The sequence below is a fragment of the Melanotaenia boesemani genome, chromosome 21, assembly GCF_017639745.1.
Source record: "Melanotaenia boesemani isolate fMelBoe1 chromosome 21, fMelBoe1.pri, whole genome shotgun sequence".
Taxonomy (NCBI): Eukaryota; Metazoa; Chordata; class Actinopteri; order Atheriniformes; family Melanotaeniidae; genus Melanotaenia; species Melanotaenia boesemani.
In genome coordinates, this window is record NC_055702.1 from 21,954,182 (window position 1) to 21,963,671 (window position 9,490).

Genomic DNA, 9,490 nt, shown 5'->3' on the forward strand with positions numbered 1-9,490 from the left:
ATAGCACAGAAAACCGGGGAATGCATCATTTCACTGATGAAAATATACTGTGATAAAAACACAATAACTGTAATAACACATAAAGTTGCACCACTTTTTTTGCATTCTTCTCTTTGCAAGTGTCATTTGCATAATTTTGATTCCTGCAGGACATGAATTCAAGATTACCCTAGCTAAAGGGCATCTCGAATTCCTCATCACTCTAAATAATGAATTAATATCAATGAATGAGAGCACCGAACGGCTGGAACCTCACTCTTACCCCTCCTCTCTGAGGCAGTCTGCTGATGGAGCCAATCAGATGCTGTCATCCTGTCTGACACTTCCCACAGGCTCCTCCTCCTCCCCACCATGAGTATATAGTGGGTGAACGTCAGCATCACAACACACACACCATGCAAGCAGCTGAGCAGACGAGGCTGCTCGGAAAACATTCACCCATTGATGGACACAGAAGATAAAGGGTGCGTGCTTCCTCTTTATAAATTATTTCCATGTACAGGATTTGTTTGTCCTGCAATGTTGTGCATATTCTTTTTTTTTTTTTTTTTTTTTTTTTTTTTCCAGGTGAATGTTTTAGTCTGTAACCCAGGATCAAATATTTGCCCCAGTAGTTATTTTTATTGTCTCTATTGTCCTAATTCTTTCTTCTATTTCCTGCTCTATTTTCAGCTTTTCTCTCTCCATCTTTCCTGCTGCAGACACATGCTGGTGGCAAGTCTAGAGAGCAGCAGCAGCAATCTTGCTAGTATTGACAGCACTAGAAGCAGCTTCAGAGAAACCCCCTACAACGTTATAAGCGGCAAAATAGGAGCATTCATTAAGCGTACTCTGAGAGGCGGCCTTTTACACTTCATTGCCCAAGGACAGCAGCTCTGAAATGGGCTGCTCCTCGGGCCGTCAGCCCCCAGCCTCAGTCCTCCACCCGGACCTGGGCTGTGGCAACAGCAGTGATGCCAACACCTTACCTCAGGACTCTGACAACCAAAATCAGAGCCTAAATGACTGCGGAGAAGGAGGGGAAGTTGAGGAAAGCCTCGGAAGGGGACAAGTTAAACCTCCAGACTCTCTCCCCACGTTGGAGAGACTTGCCCAGGCAACAGGCGGGACAGAAAAGTCCTGGTATCGCTGCGTGTTCCCATTTGGCGTGATATCTCTTGTCATTGGTATGGCAGGTACTGGGGTGACATTCACTTTTAACACCCCTGCTCCAGACCAAAGTGGTGTCGGTGGCGCTTCTATGTGTCGGCGTGGTGATGCTTCTTGTGGCAGCTGTTTGTTGGAGGGCCCACAGACTGAGGAAGAAGAAGAAGAAGGAAAGTGGATTTTTCACTGCTGATCAGGGTACTTTGTGACAAGGGGATGGCTTTTATCTCTTGCAGGCAGACTACTACTATAAGGTGGACTGCTGGTTTTCCTCTCTGCACAGACTGTTATGCTGTTATTATTACTATGACAACAGAACTTTATAACAGTTTCAGCAGATATTTTTTGATGCACTCAAAGCAGAGGCACCACCTCTGTGCTGAGCAGATACAAAACAGTGTGTCACATTGAAACCTTCCCCTCTACCTTCCCTTTCCTTCTTGTCATAGGGTGTATCTAAAGATCCAGTTAGGAGCAGAGCCAAAGGCAGATTATAGATTATTGCTCCACCGTTGGCCCCTTTGTGTCAGGGATAAGTATGAAAGATAGGCACCTCAGGAACAGCTGTGTAAAATACCCATTTATCCTCTCCCTGCTGCTTCAAGGATAAAGAGATGTGCCTCAGTGGGAACAAAAAGTAACCTCAGAACAAACACTTTGGGATTAGCTCATCCAGAAGGCAGCGGTGACCAGAGCAGGAGTATTTTAGCACTGATGTTTGACTGTGCAATTAGTTTACTGAATGTAGGGACATTTTTTCCCTACCTAAGGAGCAGATGCTCCTTAGAGTTAAACATGACACAATTTTCCCAAACTACAACAGAAGTGCTTTTTGGTGCATAAACGTCTTTGAGCCATTAGTTTCTCAAGTGCAGTTTCTCGTCTGGTGAAAAGTACGAGGGAGCAGTGAGTATGTTTCTGAAAAGGAAGCACTGAATGAGGTTTAATCATACAGAACAAACTGCTATTCTTTACAATGAAATCCCTAACATTTCAGTTTGAAATCCAGATTCATGTTATGTTATCAGGTCCAGACTCTTTATTTGTCACTTCCTAATATTTCCACATAAGCAGGAAAACCAAGCTCTGGAAAAATTAATCTTTTGAGGGTATGACTCCATTTTCAGCCACCTTGCAAATGAAATTGCTTCCCCCGTCATTCTTAGACTTGTCCTATATGATTTGTACACTGTTATAGCATGCAAATCCATTATAGGCATAGCTCAGCGAGCACAGACCAATAAAGATAAAAGTGTGTAACAGCCATGTTCTTGCCCTAATTGATTTATCTGATGCTTTGGGTAACGCTGAACCAAACAGGAGCGACAACCATCGGATGTTTAAATAGGAGCAGCAAAGAAAAATCTATTCTTTCCATGTTTTGAGAAAGTGTTTCACCTGTTTAGATATAGATACTGGATGAGCTTAACTAGATATGTCATTCTTATTGATCAGGTTAGCTTAATTGATTGTTACCTGTTGTGAAAGTCTGTCTTGAATTTGTCCCTAAAATGTTTCTATACAAATTCCTTATACTGAACTTATCTATTTCCTCTTGCTGGTAAATCCTTCTTCTTTGTTGTTGTGGAGCCAAAATGTAGCATGTAAGCTAAGAAAAACAGCTATACTAGCACATGGTCATTACCAGCAGGTTACGGGGATCTGAGGAAGACCCAGCAGCTTAATGTCAGCTGAAATGATGTATTTTGTTGATGTTATTAGATCATTATTAATACTATGATAAAATGTTCAGTGGGCATTGTGCAGTCCAACATTTTGCATGAGGTTACTACAGTTAATGTGGAGCAGCAGCGATACAAAATGTACATGTGTGTGTACACACCAGTGCTACAGTTAATCTTTTTACCTTCGTCTCTCCACATCTCCCTCAAAAGCCTATTATCCAGTTTTATTTGCTACTTTCACGGTTTGCTTATAAAACCAGAGGTAATCTCATTTAATCCCCTCACAGGATTGATGTGATTCGTTATGTATGCCAACATATTTCTTTCTGAAAAACTAAATATTCCTCTGAATTACATATTATGATTTTTTTTTTTTTTCTATGTTGGTACTAAGAGTGTAGCCACGTTGATGAATGTACCTCCAGCAGTGTCTTATTAACGTCCTTGTACAGTGTGTAAAGACTATTGGTGTATCTTCTATTTTGAGTAGACACAGACTTAGTCATGCAGGAGAGGATTTATTTGAGGTAACTGCCTAAATTCCTGTTTTTATTTCAGTTATAGCAGCAGTCTGGTTGTTATGATTTCAAATGTAAGTGTGTAAAATTCATTCCAAAACCTGAGAATCCGACATTTAATTAACAAACACAACGTAGAGTTTTTAAATTGAGGGGACACTGAGCATAATCTGTAAAAAAAAGAAAAAAGGGGAAAAAAAGTTATTTTTAGAAACAGAAACTTTATGGTTTTGGAATGAAACTAACCAGTTTCTATGTGATTTTAGTAAATTTACTTTAAATTTAGCATGGTCAAGCTTATCTCTTGAGTGCCTTTAACTTGCTACATTAATATTTCTATGTAAAGTGCAGTTATTGTAAGCTGTGCAGGCCTCCGGTGCCAATGATCAAGTAGCCGAAAAGAGAGGCCGATGTACTGCAGTGTTTTTTTTAAGTCAGGTCCAGTCTGTGCAAGTGCTCTGGTCTGCATGAAGTTACTTTACGTTTGATATGGTCCTTTTGGAAAAATTGCTGGAAATGCCAAAAAATATTTATCAAATTTTTTTTTGCTTCTCTGAAATGTCTGTAAAATTATGTCTTTTTTTGTTTGTTTGCTTTTTATTTTTCCTTGTTCACTGTAACTGAAGCAATGAATTAAATGCAGAGGTTGATTTTTGGAAATTAACTCTGGTTGTTTCTTTTCACCTGATTGGGGAAATACTGTAGAATGGCCATTTAGTGTAATTCCGAAACCCACCCACTCTTTTTCTGGATGAAAACCTCCCAGTGTTCGAAATTCTTTCTGGGATGCATACAGCTTTAAAAACCAAGACTCTATGTATAATATATAATATGGTATAATATTTTATGAGAACTAAAAGGTAGATAAAGGTAATAATGAATACACAAGGAGACAGTTATTTATTGAGATTCTGAACTGATAGTAACCCCTGAGAGAAACTATACTTTTGCAGTGTTAAACAAAAATGTTGTAATTACGACAAAGAAACAGTAAAAAGTCAATTTACTTAAGAAGAACAATGTAAAAAGCAGATATGTTGTGTTTTTCATATGGAAAGAGTCTCACCACTTGGCACAGTCATTGCAAACATAATTTAAGAATTTGCTGGTAAAGATGCATCTAATCATTAATAATTTAAATCGTAAGGCAAGAAAAGATTAGCAGCTTCCTGTTTATTTATTAGATAGTCTAAAAAGGCTTACAGAGTATTTGCATTACAGGTAAAAGGTAGTAGGTTTCTTCTTTGTCCTCCTTAGCTGAAGTGTCATCCTCTAAGAGAATAGTTTCCAAACTGGGGTTCCAGCCCCCCTTTAATGGGGATGACAAAAGTCTTAAGTGTGCACCAGGCCTATAATACACAGGGGTTTTAACAATTAGATTTACAAATTTACTAAAGAAAATATACATTAACTAGATAATCAAAACTCTGAATGAGAATGAGGTGCTGCTGTTAGACACAGAGTTAAACTTTAATTGGTTGTATATTTTTTTGCAGTTTCAGGAAATAACTTCCAGGTTGACTGCATCTCCAGATCAGTAAACAAACACCAAGTGATGTTCTTTCATCAATAAAGCATACTTTAAGGCCAAATCTACTTATTACAGTGAGAGCAAAAGGCAGATGCAGGGTTAGAAATCAAACATCATGTAGTAGAAAGTGCCCTTAATGCCCTTAATGTGCAAGCTGGAGTGCAGAGTAGGAAAAATTTCAAACACGGATGCACAACAAAGTCCACCAGCAACTGAAACTGTTCCATTACATCAATTTGCATGCCCATTTACACCATGCATGAGCATGCTCCGGGAGGAAATTAAATTTTGGTTTGCCTATGTTGACGTTTTTATCAAATTAATGTTTAACAACTAGTACATTTTCAGTCATGAAGGTGTGGAAAAGCTCAGCTATGATAATGCACTCTTTCAGCATCAAGGTGATTCAGTGTCAAAGAAATATTTCCATAAGAACATAAACATAAAGTTTTAGCATTCAAAGGACAGGCTCATGCATCCAAACTTGCACATAAGAATCCCAGTTTGCTCAACATACCTGTTGAGAAGCGTAATTAAGCACCATTAAAAGGGTGACATGTTTTCAAGACATCACAATTGATATCTCATGCCTGGTGAAAGGTGGGAGCTGTTGTTTTAAAAATGAATGCCTATGTGAAAAGGGATCACTATCCTGCAGCAATTTTAATTATGCAAACTAACGGTGCAATTAACACCACAGCTTTGCCAAATGTTTTGGCAGGGTGCTCTGCAAGGATCCCCCAAAGATATGTTCTGCTTCAATGAATTTAACCAAAGATAAGCTCGGAATCCATTAAGCACAATTCAGGTTACATTTGTCTCATTTATATAAGAAAGTTGGCTTGACTACAAAGAGACAAGCTCAGACTACCCTTTCATAGCAACAGCATTCAGTTGCATTTGGATGATGGTTTTAATATTGAGGCCGGTGAAAGTAAAATACACTAAAACCAAAACTGTTAACGTCAACATGCAGCTGTGATTATTCCACCATTTCTTCCCATGCTTCCTTGGCATGGTCACAAAATCAGCTAGAGGGCCACATTTGTTGGAATCCCTGATTATTTGCTTTGCATGTTTTGGCCTCTTGGTTTGTTTCTAAGACTTGGTTAGAGGTCAAAAGTGTAAAAACAATCTAATTTTGAATTTCTGAAGACGTATTTATGCTTAGTGTTATATACACATGCACATGCACAGAGCTTTTGTCCATCCTCTTCATTCATTTTGTGTAAATTTAAATAAGATTTCTGAGAATTTGTACCTCAACAGAACAAACAGAGAAGTAGAAATCATGGGGACATAGCTTATATGCAACCAGTTAAAGGAACACAGAAGAAGAAACTATGATGTATTTATTTATTTTTTAATTAATAATTCCATTTGGGAAAGGATTTTCTACATTTTACACATATCTAGATTTCCTAGAAAGCAGTGGGCTACCACTGTTCAATCCATGAGTGCTTACATTGTCTGTTTTTTGGGTTTTTCTTTTCTTTGCTTTTGGAATGACATAAAAGAAAACATATCTTATTACAGGGCCATGGATTACACATGCTTTACTCTGTCATGGTCATGTATTATTAACACGTGGTTAACACGAGATAATTAATTTATGGCAACACATTACTTATGCATCAACAAGTTTCCCTTTATTGAGCTTGTCCATTTATTTTTTTATTTCTCCTAAAGCCACCGAATTAGGTTTCCAACTAGTTATGAAACTGTCTTTATCGCAAATATCAGGATATCATTGCAACAGACCTTCTTGTTTTCCATATTTGGGGGTTTTTGATCAGGATGTATATTTTCCACCCAGGGTCACCTGATGCCTCAATTCCACCAACGGGTCCGGATCGGTAAGCATTTTATTGTGTTTCCACAGGCAAAAACTAGGAAAGACACCAGAATGTTGGATCCGACTCACCCTACTTTTTTTAGGACCCGTCCGTTGGGGTCCCGACTCTTACCAATCTGACCCAACAAGGATTGAGTCTGACAGACTGCAATCTACTGCTTGTTGGAATAAAATCCCCACTTCCCATGCGACTCTGCACTAAAAACAAAGCGTCAACAGCGCCATGTATAAATATACAGTGGACTTTCTGTTTAATGCCAAGACAAAACAACACAAACTGCTGGAAGTCAGCCATTCTCGTCCTTGGTTTGTCGGCTATGTTCTTTTTAATTATAATTTAAGGAAGGCGTAGATGATGCATCTATAACTATCCGACTGATACGCTACCGGTTACGGTTGCTTGTCAAAACACAAGAGAGATCAGGATTAAACAACCTGCCCTAAACTATTCCATCCCAAGCTGGACTCTTTGCATGGGTATAGACTCTAGAGTACACAAACTGTTCGTCATTTTTGTGTTATTTTTAATATCTGGGTAACAATAAAGAAGTGAATCCACCTTTGAATGATTCACCTGGTGCCCTGTCTCTGTTTGTTTTGTAGTAAACTATACAGTTTAGTGAACCAAGTAAGCTTAGTAACATCTTTTGAACAAGATTCAATTAAATTTAAATTCATCCGTGTTACATGTATGCCATAAAACCCCATGCATAGCTAACATCTGGCTGTGAATTAATTAAATCATTCCTCTGTGTTAGTAATCCGTGCTATGGCTTAATTATGTGTGGTCGCAGATGAACACGTTTCTGGGGTTTCCGTACAATAGCCACCTCTGAGCATTTGCCTTCAGTGCACCACTGAAAGGACCTCCTTCAGTGTTGCACTGAAGGAAATCCCTTATATTGGTCATCTTTAGTCTAGGACAATCCAATGTCACTCTTCAAACCCGACATTAGGAGTTATTACCACTAAGAACTGTACAGTACAACCCCATAAAAAAAGAAATAATTTCTCCTGTCATTTCAGCAATTATCTCTTCAACCGCCAATGCACGGTCACATCAGTATGTCCCGTCTAACTTCTCATTAGTATGCTCCACCTATTACTCATGCCAGTCATCTAAAACTCTGAGAAGCAGAGCGCTGTATTGATTTCCGTCATTGAATCTGTGCTCATCAATTTCCCAGCACCTTTGTGAGCACAGCTGTTTTCCATGAATATTCAAATTAGCACACGTCCTGAATGTGCCCACGCTTTTTCCTCTTCCTCCTCCTACTCCTCCTCTTCCTCTGCTTCATCCACCAAATCTATCAGGGACTGTGTCATTCTCTCTCCCTCATCCCTTGAACAGAGCTAAAAATAGATCTGATGTCAACAGCAAGGGAAACAGGCAGGGAGAGGGGTGGGCTGCTGGTTGAGAGGAGAATGTGTGAAAGTGGGAAGGTTGTTCACCAAATTTTTACTCGAGGCAATAGCTGCTAGATGAATCCAGAACCTTTTTAGACTAATTGGAGGAACAAGTAGTTATTGTACCACATGACACTGGTCAATGAAATGACTCATTTGAACTACTTTTATTCCTTTTTCTTTATCAAAAGCACTCAATTCGTTGACGTGATGAGAAGGAATAAAACTGTTTTTTTTAATACAGTTATTGCCATATTTGTTTCATGTCATTTACAGTTGTGAATCTAAACATTTTAAAATGCCAAATCTTTGTATTTAAAATTAAAGCAACCCTGGTTTGTATATTTTAATGCTTTATTTTAATTATTTCTTGAAAGGAAAGGCCTTCCATTACATGGAAATTTGCAGATCGAACCCTAGACATGCACATGTACACAACTGAGGTGGCATGAACAAATAGTGCATCTGTTCTTTGTTTTTCCAGGAAAACGTAATAGTCTTTCCCTCAGCCTTACAAACAGGTTGGTCTAATGTGATGGGGTCCAGAACCTCTTGGAGATTGGAGGCTGAAAAACATGGGCTGTATATGGATGTTATGTACCACCACTCAGGTTGCCACTCTTAACAGAAGGGGCCCACCTGAAGCAGGGTTTTAAGATGTCAAGGGTTACAGTTTCTCTATTTAGAGCCTTGTCTCTGTAATGGTCACACTGAACACAGTTTTGTTTCTCTGTGTATTAGGTCAGTTTACTAAAGTTAAAAAAAAAAAAAACACTGTGAAAACAAGGAATATTTTAATGCAATATATGTGTCTGCATATCACAGCAAACTGTGTGTTACCATACTTTTAGTGTAGAAGAGCCTTATTAATTGTGGCTCATATTCTCTGGAAAAGTCCACTTGTTTTTACATTAGACCTATTCAGAACTCAGACTTTTATAAGCATTATTTCTGTTTGTTTTAATCATACATGTGATGTTTCAGTTTGTTTTTCTTTACTGTTTTTCCTTACTTTAATGCCAGCTTCAGACAACAAAGGCAATTATGGAACAAAATATCCTCGTGTGTGGGATTCGACTCACATAAATAAAGAAAAATGAAAAAACATATGGCTAAAAAGGAAAGAATGTATAAAGAAAGAAAAAGGAAGATATTTAATAATGTCTTCTTATAACTAAGGGCAGCTGTAATTTAAGCTGTGCAGTGAAGTGCTCCATCAACCCATTCCTGAATTTCAGGGGATTAGGTTTCATCGAGTTAATCTTAATTGTTTTTCTTGTCACTCTCAGCAGAACATATGGTATGTAACTCTGGTCAGCGGTGAGCTGCTAGTTATTACTTTCATATG

General features: G+C 38.4%; 1 long non-coding RNA gene across 1 annotated transcript; it reads left to right on the forward strand.

Moving 5' to 3' along the window:
* The first annotated feature begins 398 nt into the window (after window positions 1-398).
* Window positions 399-3,522, forward strand: LOC121631972. The gene is made up of 2 exons (XR_006008842.1): window positions 399-464; window positions 673-3,522. It is a non-coding gene; the product is annotated as an uncharacterized LOC121631972 (long non-coding RNA).
* Window positions 3,523-9,490: the final 5,968 nt, after the last annotated feature.